Raw genomic sequence first — 20,795 nt, 5'->3', positions numbered from 1 at the left:
GTATTTATTCCCTCGACCTCGCGCAGAAGATAGGGGAGGTTCTTCATGGCCAGGTTAAAGAGTAGGAATGACAGGACTGCACCTTGGGGTGTACCCTGTGTGCCAAATAGGTACGGGCCATGTTCTTTGAAATCGAGGCGGATGAAAGTGGCGCGATGAGATAGAAAGGATTCAACGCGTACTTTCCCTTGCGGAGGGGAGTGGCTGGTCGTAAATCCACTGAACGCACACTCGCGCGCCCTCAACTAGCGGTTGGGAGCATCTTGTGTCTTGGCGGTGCTGAAACTTTCACTCGAATGATTTTGTTGTTACGGGGCGCACAAAGGTCACTGCAATCGTGCACAGTCTCCGTTTGCAAGAAGAGTGCGCTTTTCAGACACGGTGCAGTAACAACTGAGACGCTCATTCACGTTCATTTCTACTTGTGAGTACGTTTCGTGTGTTATTTGTGCGCGAGAACAGCGATGCACAATTTGATCTATTTGCCATTCTGCGCGTAACCTTCCAATGTGTTGCCATCTCATTCGTTGTTTCGCCTTTGCGCAAAACTGTGCCTTTCCTTTTAGGGGCGAAGCTCCTTATAACGGCACCCGTTCGTTCTCGTAACCGTTGTATTTTGTAACAAGTCCAACAATTTGACCTCTAAGGTGGTGCCAGTGAGAGATTTCTTCTGTGCGTTGTTGAACAATAAAAAATAGTGCTCAATGTACATGCCAATAGCTGCTAATGGGGAATGAGAGACAGGAGCATTCGGCTTTTAGTTAACGCGCACGCTGCGATCCACAATAGCAGCCATTGGCATCTACATTGACCTCTATCTGACAAGAAAGAGTTGCTACGTTTTACTCGCTGAGTGTAACCTCCTTAGATTTAGAAAGGTTTAGCGAGCGTTGAGCCACAGTGCCATGAATACAATGAACAAGTATAGGCCATGAATACGAGGAGGTTAAAGGTGGGAAGTAGATACGAAGCGCCAGCTGTAAGAAAGTAAAAGCCGAATTTTCCTGTCTTTCATTTCCCATTAGTAGCCATTGCCAGGTACATTGAGCACTATCTGTCAGGAAAAGGTTGCTACGTTATACTCGCTGGGCGTAACCTCCATGGTTTTAGAAATGTATAGCGAGCGTTAAGGCGCAGTACCGCAGATACAGTGAACTACTATATACCATGAACTCGAGGTGGTTAAATGTGGAAAGTAGACCCGAAGCGCAAGCCGTAAGAAAATGTGCGTGTGTCAGCTCTCGTTTAGTCCTCGGAATGTCCGCTGGATGGTGGTGCTTTTATATGCGAGACGCGAGATGGTGGTACTTGGAGTGTTGAATAGATGGATGAACGGACACACAGACAGAAGCATGGACGGACGCATGAACGGACGCAAGGGCGGATGCAAGTAAGAACGCAAGGACGAACGCACGAACAGACGCACGCACAGCGGGGGGATGGACGCATGGACAGTCACGGGGACGGACGCATGGACGGACGGAAGCAAGAACGAATGGACGGACAGCATATTCACTCTGTGGATATGCTGCCAAAATTTTTTGATAGGTTTGCCATTTAAATATGCAATCGCTACCAAATTGGCATGTTCTGACACCTGCCGTGATTTTGCATATCTGCGTACAATATCCGTTAAGAAGATCTGTGCACTACATAGCATTCATGTAGTGCTCTTTTTTTTGAACAAGTTTTTAGTAAAGGCGTAGACGTTCTAGGCAGCCTGCTTAGCATGCGAGTAGCCTGGGTTTTTTTCCTCGCTGAAATCACTTATATTTATCATGTATTTACTTTCACTCTTTCTTGATCTTTTATTCATGACAAAATGATGATTTATTGCTCCCAACGAACAACAATCGAACCGGAATTCGGGCGAATCAAATTCTTTGACAGTCTCGCGTTTACAATTTGGCAAGGATTGTTTTGCTCAAATCAACTTTGTAAGCATCACTATATACACCCGCGATAAACTGCTCACTCAACTGAAAAATAGCAAAACTAAAATCATGCACCACAACAAAATTTCAAATGGAACAAAAACATTTTTGTTGAAACCATATTTTAGATAAATAACTTAGCACTGAACTTTCTTTTTGAGAGCGAAATCGGACCTTACCTATTTTACCAAATAAAGTGCATGACCAACCAGATTCTAAGATATCTCTCCGAGTCACATTCTTTCCTTTATTGTCATCAGCTAGATATTTAGGTACCGCATATTTCCATCTTCTGCTGATAGATCAAATCACACATCTAAAAAGAAATGGGCTGTGATCGAGATGATACTTTTTTTTTCAGAAGATCATCTGGGAATGCCGGCACTGCTGATGTGTGCTGCCTAATGCTGCAACAGCAATTTTTAGAAGAACTATGTAGTAAAGGTATGTGCTTCTAAAATTGTCAAGATGTCCCGGCCTGTTATTTTTCTTTTGTATGCGTGTAAATATGGTGATGTAGAAGCGATCACATTGATAGGTTCTTTTTTTTGGTTCTCTCACGACGAAAGTTTTCTTTCAACCGATTCCTTGTCGATTGAATATTATTGAGAAAACCACAATAAAGGCAGCAGGCAGGACGTGAAGGGAGATTACGCAGTAAGTTAGATAACCTGTTATTTCCGAAAGTTCATTTTGCTCCAACCATTTGTGACCGCCGTGTGAGACAATCAGAACCTCGGTTTCAAAATTAACTAAGATCTACTGCGCGACGCTCGTAGCACAGAGACTTATCTCAAAGCCTAAATTCCGTCATGGTATGCTTAGAACACGCACAGTGTTGCTCGAGTGCTAAAGAGTTCAAACCAAATCGTCCCACAGCTTGTGTAGACACGAATTATATTATATTATAGCAAATATTTATTTTTGGGAAGAAAGGGGCTACCGAATGCACCAGAAAATTATCTTGAGTGTGCTAGTTGAGCTCAAGAATTTGCATTATTTTGTTGAACAGTCATATTCAGACATTGCATTTCAGGTTCCTTTGTAAGTCAGTTAAAAAAGCTAAAATGTGTGACAAATTGTGGTACTTATCATTAATTGATTGATATGTGGGGTTTGACGTCCTAAATCCACCATATAATTATGAGAGACGCCGTAGTGGAGGGCTCCGTAAATGTCGACCATCTGGGGTTCTTTTAACGTGCACCCAAATCTGAGCACATGGGCCTACAACATTTCCGCCTCCATCGAAAATGCAGCCACCGCAGCCGGCTGGGATTCAATCTCGCGACCTTTGGTTTGCATATCAATAATTGCACTTTACTCAAAAAGTATTTGCAGTGGTTGACATAAGTAGGTGCAACAAGGAGTTCTGCAAATTCAGTGAAATATATTGCCAGATCGTATGTTACTTGGGCAACTGAGGCAGTTACTGTGGGTAAAAAGTCAGTAATGGACATGACACACGGGTGCACTCAAACATTTGCCGCCACAGAGAGGCGAAGATGACGTGCGTGAAGGAAGAGTTGCACTCTTGCGTGGACAAAAAAAAAAGACATAGTTGAAAGCGCCAAGAAGTTCTAGTTCCATGCGTACATTTTATGAAATATATTACGTTAGGTTGCTCTAAGAGAGCAGCCTTAAATGTGTACTTTCAACTGACAACAATCAGCTTTTTAATCAATAAATACCCAGATTTAAAATGTTCCCAAAAATCTGAACTGTCACTTTTGCGTTTTTATGCTAGTTATTAATAATATCATTGCCGCAAATATTGCGCAGTGATTCATAGGTGAATAGGAAAGGAAGCGAATTGACGCAAGACGCCCTTTGTCGTGAGATAATGCATGCGCAGGTTTTGTCTGGTACACGTAGAGGTGTCTTTCCTAGAATCTACTTCATATCACTGAAAAAACGCGGTGACGAACCCTTGTTAAGTTACCACTCATTCCTAGAAATTTATGTGCCATTTTGTGACTTGTCCGCAAGCATGAGCGAACAGTGAGAATGTCGCCCCGCCGCGGTGGTCTAGTGGCTAAGGTACTCGGCTGCTGACCCGCAGGTCGCGGGTTCGATTCCTGGCTGCGGCGGCTGCATTTCCCATGGAGGCGGAAATGTTGTAGGCCCGTGTGCTCAGATTTGGGCGCACGTTAAAGAACCCCAGGTGGTCAAAATTACCGGAGCCCTCCACTACGGCGTCTCTCATAATCATATGGTGGTTTTGGGACGTTAAACCCCACAAATCAATCAACAGTGAGAATGTCCTCTTTCACAGTCAAAAAGCAGAGTAAGCTTGTGGTTTCCGGCAGTTGATAAGTGGTTCCCAGTCCATACAATTTTTGAGGCAATAAACAAACACGTCGTGCTGAAGTAGACGCCGCGATAAAGCGAAAGCAGCGATGTGGTCCTTGTTTGGAAGCAGTTGCTGTCGTATATCACCATTTCATTTTTCGGGGCTTCGACTTTCTAGACTCGTAGGCCGTGGTGTTGTTAACTGTAACACTCTTTCGCCTCTCTTCTTCCTACCGTTAGGCTTGTCAGGCCCACTGTCTGTAAAAAATAGAGCATTTTTTTCTTTATATATGGGTGTTTACTAAAGGAGATGGTCGCAATCGTGACTCCGCACCAGGTTTCATACTTCATAAGCGTGGTGCTATTTCGGTGTTTTCACAATGCGTGGCCTCCTCATGCTTGTTTTTCACGAGCGCCCCAACACGTCTTCTCGTTGACAAGTGAGAAAAGGAGTGAAGAATAAGCAGAACCGTGAACTAACACGCCGAAAGAGCGTTTGTTGTGCTGTGATGCGCTCTAGCGGACGTTACAAAGAAGGAGGCAAGGTTAGGCACAGCAGCAGGTAAGTCTTCTGAGGTTTATCTTTTTTTTGTGTTGGAAATGGAAAAAAAGTTCACTGCAGGTTGACGCGATAAAGAATTAGATGCGGTGATGTCTGTTTACTCATAGTGAGCAGTGTTCTCTGTAAAGTAAACCAGCGCTGTCAAAACAGACGATGTCACAGTGCAGTGTCGTAGTGTGCAATTTCTGGCATGATGTTTATGTGACTACCCAAGGATCTATAGTTGGAAGATCATCGTAGTTTTTCCAAACTGAGAGCAGAATCAATTTCAACGAATAGCCGAACTCGTGAATGTCACAACTTCACTGAGTCATGTGAAGATACACTATTAACATATTCTCCCTTTCGTTAGCATTGATATCAGTGTTGTTCAAATATTCCTGTGATTTCTTTTTCTCAACAAAAAAAAAATCCACCGAGCCTTATAGATGTACGCGACCTTGCGGGTTTAGGACAATGACGAAATATATACACAGGATAACAATTTGCCACGACTTCTCGCTTTTGCACAGGCTATTGCGTTTTAATTTTTTTTTAAATGTTTTTCGACTGTCCTTGTTGAGCAGTCACACATATACTTTCTGTTTAGTGCTTATATTTAAAAAATTCACGTTTAGAAGCAGGAGTAACTGTATTTACAGAGCCTCAATTCACAATCCTAGTTACAGAGCACCTGCTTGTACCAGTGTCCTTTTCTTTACCTAAACTAAACTAACTAGAAGCACAAACCATGAATATGTTGCACAGAAATGAAAGCTATTTCGCAACAATACTGCTGTCTTATTATCGGTGGTACAGAAAAGGGCTTTCAACATAGCGAGTGAAATATTTGACAAATTATCAAAAATACTCCAACGATCATATCTGCTACAACTTGACGTCAATCACAGGTTATAAATACACGTAACAATCCTCAAGCATTACTTCCATACAGTTTAATAAAACTGCGCGATGTCTATTTCGCTGACGCATTGAAAGAATCATAAAAAACGAAGTCATTCATGACATTTGCAACTGTAGCATGTCAGAATATAAGTTGTGCTCCTTGGTTTGGGCCCGTGTTTAGAAGTCAAAGAGTGAAAGAAAAATCATGGCGCTCAGCACCACGCTGCTTGTTATGTCCCTCTCTGTTATCATACTTTTTCTGCAAGGAACTCGCGCATCTAAAGTTGTGGAAGAAAGGAGAGATACTTTAGGTAAGAAAATGTATCCACAATCTCTCTGTACCAATGAAATGTTTGACAGTGTCAATGTATTTGTTGACGAGACTTACCTCTTCTTGTCATCACTAATGGGTATGGGTGATGGACATCCAGCAATATCATTTCTATTATAACTTCATGCTCTGCTTTTAAATCACAAAGTAGAAAAAAACGAGCCATGAAGAATGTTTTATACGGCGCACACTAAATTTATTCATCCTAGGAAAAGAAAATATTTGACGAAAATGCTCTGTAGAAAGAGTGGCCATATAGGGATGGTATTTCATGAAGTTCTCCGATTTTAGAGTCGCCGTTAGTTGCTTTTTGTTACGAAGCTGGAGAGTCAGACATTTATACTTCTGTAGTTATGCTCAACAGAGTTTGTCAACAATTTGTGTAGGTAGTATTTTTTCATGTGACTTACTGTAAGAGTTGAAACTGGCAGTGCCTAAATGCTGAACGAGAGTCTCACAACCCTTGAAGGCACGGAAGGTCTCTAACAATATACTGTGTAACAATGTGCATTATTGTAATTCCCTGAAATAAAACAGTTTATATATGGTTTGCCGATGCAACCTTTGTACTGCATTTTTTACTCGCAGTGTGCAACAAAAACGAGGGAAGATGTCGGACTCCAGATCGTAAGTATTCGTTTTTTTTTTCGTTCACACTATTCACATTATATGCTTTATCTCTGGTAACACATAATTATCCATCGAATATCATAGCAGTGTAGCACCTTTTCATGCCGCAAGATTTTACTGAACCAATTGAGTTCAAAAAAATTAATTCGCATGAAGTGCTGATTATTGACACACCCCTGTAACAAGTATATTATTATTTATAGAAAGAATATTCAAAAATTTACTTAAACAGTTTGTATAAAAGCGAGGTTATATGAGCTAATCCTGGTTTCCCCTTTGATAATACCAGGGTTTACTAGTAAAACAAAACACCAGCGTACTGTGTGCTGCCCAATCCTCAGCTCGCGTGCATCATGTCTCTATAAACCGAGCTCCCAAATGAGTACCAGCCACACGTAGGCTACAGTGCCTCACACTTTCTAACATTACCCATCAATAAGCTAAACTAGCCTGAATCATATAGCTACTTCATTGATATGTGTGGTTCAACGTCCCAAAACCACCATATGATTAGGAGAGACGCTGTGATGGAGGGATCTGAAAGTTCGACCACCTGGGGTGCTTTAACATGCACCCAAACAGAACACGCAGGCCTACAGCATTTTCGCCTTCAGCAATAATACCGCCGCCAAAGCCGGGATCTATCATATATCTGATACCAGACTACATGAAGCAACCTAAATCACCCGTTACTCGCAAGTTAACAAATTACATTGCATCCTCGAACCATAAAGTACCCAGCGTCCGGCTCCAACCGGTTGTGAGAAGCAGCCTCAGCGTTTGCGCTTCAGGTGGTCATGTATAAGGATTGCCTAAAGGAAGAATCCAAGCTGGACCTTTTCCACGACGCCAAAACGGATGCTCAAACTGCATTTCTTCGCGTCCCGAAAAGGCATTACCAGTAAATTCGTGTAGGACAAGGCTCAAAATTCATTCATACACGGGGTGCAAAGGGGAAGAAAAGAAACGCATTGAACGTTTTAATTAAACAATGTCGGGGATCGCTCCTTCAAAGTGTGTGCAGGTGAAAGATTTCATTTGAGACTCCCTTGGCGACAGTCGTTGTGGCCGTCTAGTTGACATTAACCTATGAATTAGGGTCAGAAAGACCATGCAATACGTATGAACAATTGCCGGTGGTCAGCTGGAGCCGAAACTTTCGGAATGTTTGGCAGTGTCTTTTAGAGAGCAGCTTTTACTTGCAGGGTCCTTCATTAATCTATTCATGAAAAATAAACATTATTATTATTATTATTATTTTTATTATTATTATTATTATTATTATTATTATTATTATTATTATTATTATTATTATTATTATTATTATTATTATTATTATTATTATTACTATTACTACTACTACTACCCCTTTGGGTAGTTTGAAAGCTATAAATTGAATCAGCTCATACAGGGCGGCGTATTTGGCAGGGTGCCTGACGGCTTACAGTTACATCGCAAGATTGGATCTCGGACTTGGTGGCTTCACTCAGCGAAAGCCAAAAGTTGTTAACCTCTTGTGACAATATTTAAGTCAGTGCCAAAAGCTCTCAGTGTAAAAAAACACTGAAGCCTATTTATACTTGTGTCATATTAGGATCGTCGTTTCGAGATGTAAAGCACCAACTATATCTGTCACAACATACTGATACAAATTTTAATAGCTCAGAAACCAATGAATGAGGCCTCTGCAAAAAAATGGGGCATATATTAGCTTGTAGCTCGCGTTGATCGATCACGGCGTCATGTCGAGGACAAAGGAAGTGGAGTGTGTGTTCAAGATTAAACTGTTCACTCGGTCGAGCTTTGGCCGGTAAACTAAACGGCTGATTACAGTGATAAACAATGGCGCTGATAGCCGTAAACAGAGCATCGGTTGCCCATCAAATGGTAATGATTAGAATGCGCCGCCTCATATACATCCACACAGAATTTTCCAGCCAGATAACTGGTCATCGCGCAAGCTCTGGATTAAGCTCGAGTGTTTGTATCTTGCGCGCAATCATATGTCAAATTCCAATGGTAGATCTAGATCAAAAGTTTCTGAAATCAACTTTCAATGGCATATTGGGAGCGTAAATTGTCTGTTCCAATGGCAGATTGAGAGCAATCACAGATAACAAATTGTTCCTTGGAGCGAGAATTCTTGCTTTACCGAAATAAGGGTATTTGACCGGATGTTCACGCGACGTATCAGGCCGTTCATCCGGTCACGGCTTGATGTTTACAGCCGCGGAAAGCCGGGGATGGCACGCTTCGAGCCCCCTTGCGATAGATTCCAGTGCACCAACTGCTCACGTTGAGCGCCGCGCGCCCCAGCCGCATATTTTGCGAGAACAAAGTCACTGGGATCAGTGTGCTCCGTTCGCGATGTGGCCTAGCACTCGCAATCTGTCATTTAAATTCAACATTAACAAAACGATCTACTAGAATCATGAAGTTTCGCGAACATTGAAGGCGGAGTTTGCGCTGAGCATCGCTGACAGTGTAGGGGTAAACCGAGTTCAGAAAAAGCAAAATAAAAAACGTGCGTGGCAATGCCACCGTCTGAAAAAACATCGCCTGATGCTCAAAACAGAGCGTGGTGGGGCGGGGGGTGCACGCAATGATAAATAACAACCAAAAATAGAGAAAGGACATTAAAAATAGGCATAGTCGGGAAATTGTAATATTATAGCAAAAAGTACAGTCCGTATTCACTGAGGTAGAGTCTCCAGGCCCACAGTTTACGCTGGGCAAGCTCGGTAGAGTGGCTGCGCAGACTTTTTGGCTTGGTTTGGTGGCAGCTAGGCAAAGTTAAACATAGATGGTGCACAACTGGAGCTTTGTAATTGTAAGCGACAGCGTGAGGCGTTTTTTTTTTTTTTTTTGGTGGACACCTCACGTTTTGATTTGAGTTTAAGTACACTTGTATAAAAAAACAGAAATATATAAACTACTTATGTGAAGGAATAAAATATTGACAATGTGTTGCGCTAGAAAATCAGCATTTTCGAGGTGGCGATGGGCATCTCCTCTATTGCCAAAATATTTTTCCTGCGTGTGTTTTGCGGACCGAATTGCCCAGAATTTCGTCGTAGTGATATATGCGCCAGAAAAAGCACCTGGTGCCGCTGTCCACAGCTGACGTGATGCTCGGGTGTCACGAAGGATTCTTGCTTTCGCAGTCAATACTGCATGCAATCGATGTCCCACTTATTCTTTTGAAAAGATACTGCTTATAAAGAACGTGTCGTCATTGCCGTGCAATAATATACATAGCATTTGATATTTATATCTTCACATCGTATTGATCTTGCAGGTTGCAGCTGTCCGTCGTTTGCACCCATTGGACGGCGGACTGGACTCCTATATGCCTACCAAGCCCTGGGCCATCGGTGTGTTCGAGGCGCTTATACCGGGAACTGCAACTCATTTCCATCAGAAGTTGCTTGTCATGCAGCATGCATACGCCCGAGGGGTTTTTGGGGTTAAATGAGTAACTCAATAAAGTTTCCAAAATGATGTACTGCATTAAAGCCTTCGCGTAAAATCTTCTGAATTGGCTGTCAGCATTCGCAACATATTCTGAATGGCTGCTAAACTCTGCATATATGTGCATGTTTGGCATGTACAATATAGCATGTGGTCTTAACACCATTGAAAAAAAATACTTCTAGTGTGTTATGCGTAATGTATGCCTTAATATATCCAGGTAAACGGCAGATTAGATTTTTATTGGGATGCAGAATTGCAGTCATAGGTTTTCCGAGGCCTAAGACTGCTGTAAAACGCAGATAACTGCCTAATATCTATCTTACTTGAATCGACGCCGCCTCTTCAAAGATCTTACGTCTTAATGTCATACCTAACAAGGTAACTATATTCACACATCATCATCAATGTCATCCCTATTTGAGTAAAACACACTAGCGGTGAAGTTATTTCATAATTGGTAGGTAACTAAGGCTGCGCTCTTAGCACACAAGCACACAACAGACAAGAATGAGTGCAAACTTAAAATATTTACATTTTTTGTCGTAGTTCTTATAAACGCCTTCAATCAAGTAGTATCAACAATACTCACAATGACAGTCTGTGTAAACTACAACAGCCTATGCAAAAGCCATATTTTACTTTACAATAGAGAAACTGAAGATCTGCTGACGCAGGCGTTCCGTCTTGCCCAGATACAAATTTTTTATATCATTTTAATAGCCACGCTTTGATGGCCTCTGCACAAAACTCGGCGGTGCCTTGGAAATTTGGAATAGGCAGGCAATGAAGGAAGTTTGCTGCTGGAGAATTTGGATAGAGGTAGAGCTTGGCAGTATCACAGTACATGAGTATCGCGATAGTATTCCAGTGATACTTTTGAGGATCTGATTTGCTGTATCGAGGCAATTGAAAAATGTATCTGTATCTCAGTAGTGAAACACTACCACGATATATCGATCGTATCACAATACCTTCAGGACACAGGCATCTCGGTAAATATTGCGGCAGGAACGATATGAAGTGTGGCAGAAAAGGGGCAATAACGGCTTTTTTGTGTGCCGACAGAAGCAAAGGTGCGCTGTCGGACGGCGATAGAAAGGACACTGATGGTTTCCCTCAGTGGCGCAGAATGACGCATGAGGTAGTGCCCACGACGACGCTGACTGCAGAATCGCAGATAAACTGTCGTCTGCCGACACATTCTGATCTTTGCCAAGGCCAGTGCTGCATGTTGAATGTTTTTGGGTAGCGAACCAGTAATCGTCCCCCCAGCGTGGAAGCGCCCTGGACACAGACGCTATTAAACGCTTTACGTGCGTTCGCTTCTTAAAGTCGCAGCAATTTTAGAAGCGCATCGCGAAGTCACTCTGGAAGTTACTCTGAGATAGCTATCATTGTCGTGCCTTCAGCCACCCTTCAGCGTTTCTGAGTGCGTTCTTGTTTTTTAAATGCAAAGCATTTTAGGGGCGAAGCTCCTTAAGACGGCACCCGTTCGTCACTCGTAGTAGTCATAGTTGTAGTGCGTATTCAGTCTTACGTTTTGACCTGCAAGGTGGTGCCGGTGGGATATTTCTCCTGTGCGTTGTTGAAAAACATAAATTCGCAGCGTGCGCGTTAACTAAGAGTCGAATTCTCCTATCTCTAATTCCCCAATAGCAGTCATTGGGATGTACACTAAGCATATCTGACGAGAAAGGGTTGCTACGTTATAGCCGTTTGGCGTAATCTCCTTGGTTTTAGAAAGGTTTAGCTAGCGCTAGGCCGCAGTGCCATGAATACAGTGAAGTAGTATATATCAGGAAATCGAGGTGGTTAAAAGTGGGAAATAGACACGAAGCGCAAGCCGTAAGAAAGTGCGCATGTGCCAGCTCTAGTATAGTCCTTGGAATGTCCGCTGGATGGTGGTGCTTCTATATGGGGAATATATGATGAAAAGATGCGAGATGATGGTACTTGGAGTGTTGAACAGATTGACGGACACACAGACAGATGCATGCACGGACGCACGGGTGGCTGCATTGACGGATGGACGCATGGATGGACGCAGGGGTGGATGCAAGGACGAACGCAGGGATAGACGCACGAACAAACGCATGCTTGACCGGGCGGATGGACACACGAACGGTCACATGATGGACGCATGGACGGACGGAAGCAAGAACGAATGTACGGGTGGATGCTTCGCCCCACTCTCCATCAATCGCTCCGTGGATATGCTGGCATTTTGTATGAGACTCTCGGTGACTTCGAGCGTATCTATCTATCTATCTATCTATCTATCTATCTATCTATCTATCTATCTATCTATCTATCTATCTATCTATCTATCTATCTATCTATCTATCTATCTATCTATCTATCTATCTATCTATCTATCTATCCATCTATCTATCTATCTATCTATCTATCTATCTATCCATCCATCTAGCTGCCTAGGACTTTCAGCTCTCCTGGTCTTTTCGATAATGGTACAGATACCAAACTTAGTGCGGCGTGACATGACCGTGTGACGAGCATAAGTGACTAGTCATAACATGAAAAAGATGACCTGTGCGTCCTCAATGTCATAACTTACATTTCATGGTCTTGTTGCTCTTGCGGTGGTTTAGTTCCCATGACATATTGCAAAACTGGTATGGTATGACAACTGCATAGCGAACATGATCGCGAGACCCCAACATGAAAATCTTGAACTGCATTTCATGTAACAACATGACTACACGCCACACTCGTTATGCGCTTGCGGCCGTTTCGCTAGCTTCACTTATACCGAATCTTGTATTACGAGACGTGAATGAATGATGAACGTATGTTATAATTGCAAACATGATAACCATCAAGTGCGTCTCATGTAACAACATGCATTGATGCCACGCTCATGATGCGCTCGCAGCCGTTTTCTTAGCCTTACCTGTACCGATTTCGGTATTACGTGACAAGAACAGACGACATAGGTAAATGCCACGTCCAAACATCATACTCATGAGGTGCGTGTGATGTAACAACATGACTACATACTACGACCATGATGCTCTCACAGCTATTTTGCTAGTTTCACATGTAGAAAATTCTGTATTTAGTGATGCGAACGGACACCATAGGCAAATGACACATTCAAACATAATAATCTTGACATGCTTGTCATGTTACTACAAGACTACATGCCACACTGATGATGCGTCAGCGGCCGTTTCGCTAGCTTCGCATGGGCCTAATTGGGTGTTGCGTCGCGTGAATGTATGACCAAGGTATGTGACTGGTGGTCACACTATAATTATGATATGCGTGCCATCTAAGAACATGATACATGCCACACTCAAGAGGTCATTACACTGACGTGACCCGGTGCACGGGCACGCCTGCGTTCCTTTCGTCATGTCCCGCCGGCGATGCCACGCCTGGCGCCGATCTGCTTGACTTATACTCGCAGGCACGCGGCACACTGCGTTGCTTTGACGCATAGACGTCTGAGCGCGCCCGGCGTCCCTCCGCCATAAAAAGACGCAGACGCCATGGAGTTTCATAATATACACCTGAGTGAAATCTGGGGCTGGTGTCTGTGGGAGCTGAAACGCACGGCGCTTCAGCGAGCATGGGAATGGTAGGCAGTGCACAGATTTGCCCAATATTTATACTTCTGGCCTGCTTCTGGCTCTATGTGTGTTCGTGTTGCCTAGAGTCTTTGTGTGTGTTCTCCACACACATGGACTCTAAGACTCTAAGACTCCATGTGTGTTCGTGTGGCTCACGAAACAAAAGTCAGCAAATGTTCAGAGGTTGTGCTTCATCACCTTATTGTTTAGGCTTACCTCTTGGAATCGGGTCATGAAGTTCAAAAGCGTTTGTTCTTTACTTGGAAACAATACCGAAACACGGCAATAAACGAAGCCACAAGCGCGTTTACCGTCCGCAAGTACGAAGTCGAGGCAAATGTGTGTTACCCATTATTCTCATGGTTGCTGAATGATGCAAGCGCCTGAGTACCCTCTAGTTAAATTTAGGAAATTTTATGGCAGGCGCAGTTCCTTCTAGGTAACGTCATAGGTGCGAAATACAGCATGTTGAATTTTGTGCCGGTTGACGCCGGGCCGCGCCGACGGACGCTGGTCGCGCCTGGCGTCAGACTAGACACTTTGAGTTGAGCGTACGTAACGAGCCTACGGACGCGGAACGACACATTGCGTACGCTGCATGCGAAGCCCTCAACAACACTTTTAATGGCGATGCTCCTTATCAGGTGGCTTGTGCGTCCCTCGTAGTACGTAACCACCAGTGGCACATACCCGAAATAGCGGTCCTTACGATTTTGACCTCAAAGGTGGTTCCGGTGAGAGATTGCTTCTGTGCGTTGTTGAACAATAAAAGATAGTGCTCAATGCACATGTTTATGGCTGCTAAAGGGGAATGAGAGACAGGAGCATTCGGCCTTTAGGTAACGCGCACGCTGCGATCCCCATTAGCAGCTATTGGCATGTACATTGAGCACGATTTGACAAGAAAGTGTTGCTACGTTATACTCGCTGGGTGTAACCTCCTTGGTTTTAGAAAGGTTCAGCGAGCGCTGGGCCGCATATCCATGGATACGGGGAACTAGTATATACCGTGAACTCGAGGTGGTTAAAGGTGGGAAGTAAACCCGAAGCGCATGCCGTAAGAAAGTGTGCATGTGCCACCTCCCGTTTGGTCCTTGAAATGTCGGCTTGATGGCGGCGCTTCTACATGAAGAATATAGGATGAAAACATGCGAGATGGTGGTACTTGGAGTGCTGAATAGATCGACGAACGTTCACGCAGACAGATGCATGGATGGACGCATTAACGGACGCAGGCGCAATGCATGGACGAACGCAGGGACGTACGCACGAACAGACGCACGCACGGATGGGTGGATGGGCGCATGGACGGTTACACAGACGTACGCAGGAACGGGCCGAAGCAAGAACGAACGGACGGACGAATGGTTCGCCCCACTGCCCATCATTCACTCCGTGGATATGCTGCCATTTTTTTTTTGTTCAACGTAATAACCGTACTGAGATACGTTTGGTTCAACTAGGCGTGTGTTCTTAAAAATAAAGCAGCTTATGGTTGTTTTTTTGCAGTCTCGAGCGGTACCAGCACAACTCGCTCTCAAAGAGAAAAAAATCACTGCATTTCAAGCTGCTTGAAGATAATTATCAGGCGAAGCTTTCAGCGGTGAATATTGTGATGAAAGTTGAGATAGTACTGAGACTGATTGTGGTTGTGATGTCTATATACTTTTTATTCAAAGAGATAGTGCTGAGACCGATTGTGATATAGCGGTGATTCTTCTTTATAGCTCAAATGAGGTTCCGAGTTCCGGGTTACATTTGACTTCTTAATCACAGCTTCAACAGCTATCGTCTCTGGTGTAGAATTTTCTTGTCGGTATTGCCGCCTTGCATCCGCTTCAAGTTGTCTCAACTGCGCGTCAGCTTGGCGTTCTTCCCGCTAAGCCTGGCTTCATTAGCACTAGTCTGTGGTGTAGAACTTTGTTGTCGCCGTCGTTCCTTTGCATTCGCTTCCTTCTCTTTTGTCTCAGTGTTAGCTTCCCGTCGACGGCGACGCTAATACTCAGCACGTCGCGCTTTCTTTTCCTGCGTTCGTCTTCGTCCGTATGAGAAAACAAAATGTGTAGTATATATATATATATATATATATATATATATATATATATATATATATATATATATATATATATATATATATATATATATATATTGTAAAAAGTGAGACAGACACAACACCCATTCTTCGAACAAGCTGTTCTATTCTGCCTTCGTTCTTCTCTTCTTTGCTCTCGCTATTCGCGTGCCGAAGCGCCAGCGTCTTTCTTGGTCATGACGCTTGGCCATAACTGCGCGCGCGTGGATTGGCGGCAAAGTTTTTGGTGTGCGGGCTTGGCTGCATCGTGGTGGTCAGCCCGGACCAAAATACAACACGGAGCGACATTCTGGGGAAAGCGTCTCTGGTGGACGACACTGGCTGCCTCTAGCCGGTCAATCTTTTGCATGCCATGATGTCTCTTGAAAAAGTGCTGTGAACTCAGGCGGCCGGCACTGGATGCCCCGTTGCGGCCGACGCTCTCAGCCATGCTGCTATTTGGTCCGGGTATCTGCCAGAAGTAGATCTGGTGGTCGATACTGGCTGCATCTCAGAGGTCGGCCTCGACCACGCTGGAACTGGGTGCCGGGGTCTGCCACAAGTCTATCGGGAGGTCGAGACTGGCTGCATCATTGTGGTTGGTCTCGGCCAGGCAGAGAACCTCTGTGGAAATCAGCTAGACATGCACCTGACAGCGCGCTTCGGACGGGCCGCTAAATCAACGGCTGATGTAGAACGCCGGAGGAAGGTTGCCGAAAGCGTATCCCAAAAGATGCGCTACGTGCCTTGGCTGGTGTCGAGAGTGTGTACGCAACTTCTGTGATGTATGGCAGAAAACATAATTCATGGCCAGTCTTGGCATATGCGGCAGGACATTCTGTGAAGCTGTCATCGTATTGGCTGATGTCTGCATCTTGAGCGCCAACTTTCTCCGCACGATTTTTGTCAGTGAGACCAGCAGTGGTTACCTTGGGCTCTACCAGAGCCATGACTGTAGGCGGTTCAAGCATAGGCGATGCTGGTGTCTCCACTTGCCTCAGTAAATGTGATATTGGGGCTGGCTTCTCTAACTGAGCTGTATGAGGACTGGTATCAGCCTCTTCCACTGACATGATGTCGTCGCGTACCGGCGCGGGTACTGAGAGCAGCAGTGGCGTGTCACACCTGCGTCTGACGTCGTTCGTAGGACAGGCGGAGAAGCTTTCTGCCGCGTGGCTGGAGGGCTCCGAGGAACCTTCGAAGTGTTGCTCCACTTCAGCTCGGTGTGCAAATGGGGGTGCGTCAGTGAAGAGGAGGTAAGGATTAGGACCAAAAGCAGCTATGAGCTTGCAGCTCCACTCCGCCCATCACTGCTGCTTCCAGCCTTCATACCGGTACCATGCCACTGCACCTTCCCGAAGACGGTCTACAGCCACGGTCTATTTCTGAGATTCCGTCCAGGCCTCGTGCGTTGCTATCGCGTTGAAGGTTGCCACCCAGCTGTCGGCGTCGTTCCGGACCCCGTGCAATTCCAGTAGTTTGCAGACGGCTGGTGATTGCGATGTGGCAGGTGGCAACGCAGAGACCACCGACGCGAAGAAGTCGAGCTAGTGTGAGAGCTCGATCAGAGAAGACCGAAGCTCCCTGCGTTGCTCTGGTGGGCTTGGCTCAAGGTCGTATGAGGCAGCTACATCCAACAGTGCGTTAATGTCACACAATGCTGGCAACATTGTAGGAGCTCGCTCGGCGATCAACGCTGTGAGTTTGTTAGTCTCGGCGCGGAGCAGTGCGACGGTACGCCGCAGCTCCATGGCACAGCCGCACGAGGCTTCTGAAGTGCTTTGGTTCGCGTTCGTGAAGGACGTGGTTCTAGTAGTACTCACGGTGGTGACACGCACGTCCAAGGAAGCATGAACAGCGTTTCTTGGCGGCTCATGTGTTGGAAGTGTTCCGGACAGGGAATGCAGGCCGTGGGAAGCTTGAACAGCATTCCGGAAGGACAGGAGTCTGTGCTTATTACGGCCGCGAAGTGGTAGCATTGTGTCTATTGGGTGATGCCCTGGTACCACAGAGGAGGCATGGAAACCGTCCACTGATGGTCCAATGAGCAGCTGAAGCGGCGGCCGGGTTGTTGACTCCATCGCCAAAGAAGCGTGAACGGCGTTCGTGGATGGAGAAGCCCGCACTGCCGACGAACCACGAAGACACGTACCGGTGGCTTCCCGCAAAGTGTTCACTTATCGGCTTGCACTGACGGCAGAATCCATAGCCAAGGACGCGTGGACGGCGTCCCTTTTGAAATGGTACCGGTAACGTGTACTGCAGCCGCCGAGGAGGCCTTGACGCCGTCCCCGAACGGTGGTGGCAATGGCGGCAGGTGAACAGCTGCCGAGGAGGCCGTGACGCCGTCCTCAAGCGGCGCTTATCACGGCTGTCCTGGATGACGAAGCCGGGACGTAAGACTTTTTATTCGTCGACTGTGCCATTGTAATAGGCGAGACAGACACAACACCCGTTCGTCGGGCGAGCTGTTCGATTCTGCCTTCGTTCTTGTCTTCTTTGCTCTAGCTATCCGCGTGCCGAAGCGCCAGCGTCTTTCTTGGTCATATATATATATATATATATATATATATATATATATATATATATATATATATATATATATATATATATATATATATATACATATATATAATTATATATATATTTTGCGTTGGCAGCAGCGCCATCAGATGGATGGATGGATGGATGGATGGATATGGCTGTACCCTTTAGATTGGGCGGTGATTAGCGCCACCAAGCCGTAATACCTAATGAACTCAAAACTATATTTATTTATTTATTTCCTTAAAAAGTGAGTTTGAAGATTCGTACTTTCAAGTGAGGAGTTTAATTTTCACTCGTGCCTTGACTTTAGCCACCAATCAGATAACCTCCTTCTAGTGAAGTCTACTTGCTTAAAGTCTATTTTGCCCTCCCGGTCCCTAAACCCCAGTGCTTTGAAAAACTCTGCGCCATCATCCTGAACTATAGGGTGAAGCCCTCTACAGAACATTATCAAGTGTTCGGCAGTTTCTTCTTCCTCTCCACACGCACTGCTTACTATGTCTACCCCTTTGTATTTGGCCCGATATGTCTTGGTTCGCAGTACTCCGGTCCTTGGCTCAAACAGTAGAGAACTACCCCGAGTATTATCATAGACCCTTTGCTTGGCAATTTCCTGCTTAAAAGTTCGATAGATCTATAGTGCGGACTTCTTAATGATGCCCATTTTCCACATGTCAGTCTCCGTTTCCTTCACTTTCTTCTTAACCGATAGTTCTGTTTGGTTTGGCCACCTGCTGTTTTCTAAGTATTTACCAGTCAACTTCCTGGTTCGCTTCCTCCATTTTGTATCGACATTCTTCATGTACAAGTAGCTGAAAACCTTCCTAGCCCAACGCTCCAACTTCATTTCTCTCAATCGCTTCTGAAATTTTATCTTGCTGCTAGCTTCCCTGCCCTCAAATGATGTCCATCCCATATCACCTTGTACTCCCTGATTTGGTGTGTTCCCGTGAGCTCCTAAAGCAAGCATACCTATTCCACGTTGCTTAATTTCTAATCTTGCTTGAACTTCTGAACTCATGCAAAAGACCGCATTGCCGAACGTCAGTCCAGGAACCATCACCCCTTTCCATATTCCTCTCACAACATCATACCTACTGTAATTCCACAGTGCCCTATTTTTCATCACTGCTGCATTCCTGTTACCTTTAGTCGTCACGTATATTTCATGTTCTCTCAGGTACTCGGTCCCATTGCTTATCCATACGCCCAGATATTTGTATTTATATGTTATCTCTAGCGTGACGTCCTATCCTAAGCTCACTACCTTCGTTGTCATTGAAAATCATGACTGCTGATTTTTCCTTACTGAATCTAAAATCTAACCTATCTCCCTCATTACCGCAGATCTCCATCAATCTCTGCAAATCTTCCTTGTTGTTGGCCATTAGCACTATATCATCTGCGTACATTAATGCTGGTAGTTCCTGATCAATAAATTTCCCTTGTTTGACTAAAGAGAGGTTGAAGCCCAGCCCACTTCCCTCTAACTTTGCCTCTAATCCTTGTAGGTACATCATGAATAATAAGGGTGACAGGGGGCACCCCTGCCTAAGCCCCCATTTTACCTCTGCAGGCTTGGATACCTGTTTTTCCCACTTTTTAACCACCTTGTTACCTTTATAGATACCCTTTAAAAGATTAGTGACTACATGTTCCACGCCTAGTGTGTCCAGTATTCCCCATAATTCCTCTCGAACCACGCTTTCGTACGCTCCCTTGATATCCAAGAATGCTAGCCACAGGGGCCTGTCTTCTTTTTCTGCTATTTCGATGCACTATGTCAGTGAGAACACATTGTCTTCCAACCTCCTTTGTTTCCGAAACCCATTTTGCAGTTCCCCCAGCACCCCCTTATCTTCTATCCATGCCTACAGTCTTTCCTTTATAATCTGCATCGCCAGCCTGTAGACCACTGAAGTCACTGTTATAGGACGGTAGTTGTGTATGTCAGCTTTGTCCCCCTTTCCTTTATAGATCATGCTCATCCTGCTAAGTTTCCATCCATCGGGAACTTCACCATCGATTATTATTTTGCTCACTGCCTCTCTCAAAACCTGCTTAGACTTCGGACTTAATGTCTTTATCAGCCTAATCGGAATGCCTTCTGGGCCGGTTGATGTACTACTAAGAACCCCTTTCTCAGCACTTTTCCACTCTCGTTGTGAAAATGGAGCCATCGCACCACTTGATTCGTCCTTGTCTATCGTGGTGCATAAAGTACTTCTTTGTTGAAATTTTTCTGTCACCCTTGCTCTTAAATATTCAATAGCTTCGTCCCCTTCTAGCCTGGCACCTTGGGCTGTAGTTTTAAAACTCTGCTCTAGGCTCGTCTCATTTCTTAGGGAGTTTAGATGGTTCCAAAATTTCGCAGTTGCCTTTCAATCTTTTTTATGTACTTCTGCCAGCCAGTGAGCTCCCTTTCTTCTAATCTTTTCATTGATCAGAAGGGATGCAGCCCTTCTACAGCTTAGAA

The sequence above is a fragment of the Rhipicephalus microplus genome, chromosome 6 (genome assembly GCF_043290135.1).
Source record: "Rhipicephalus microplus isolate Deutch F79 chromosome 6, USDA_Rmic, whole genome shotgun sequence".
NCBI lineage: Eukaryota > Metazoa > Arthropoda > Arachnida > Ixodida > Ixodidae > Rhipicephalus > Rhipicephalus microplus.
The sequence above is the reverse complement of the archived record's forward strand: the minus strand, read 5'-3'. Positions refer to the sequence as shown.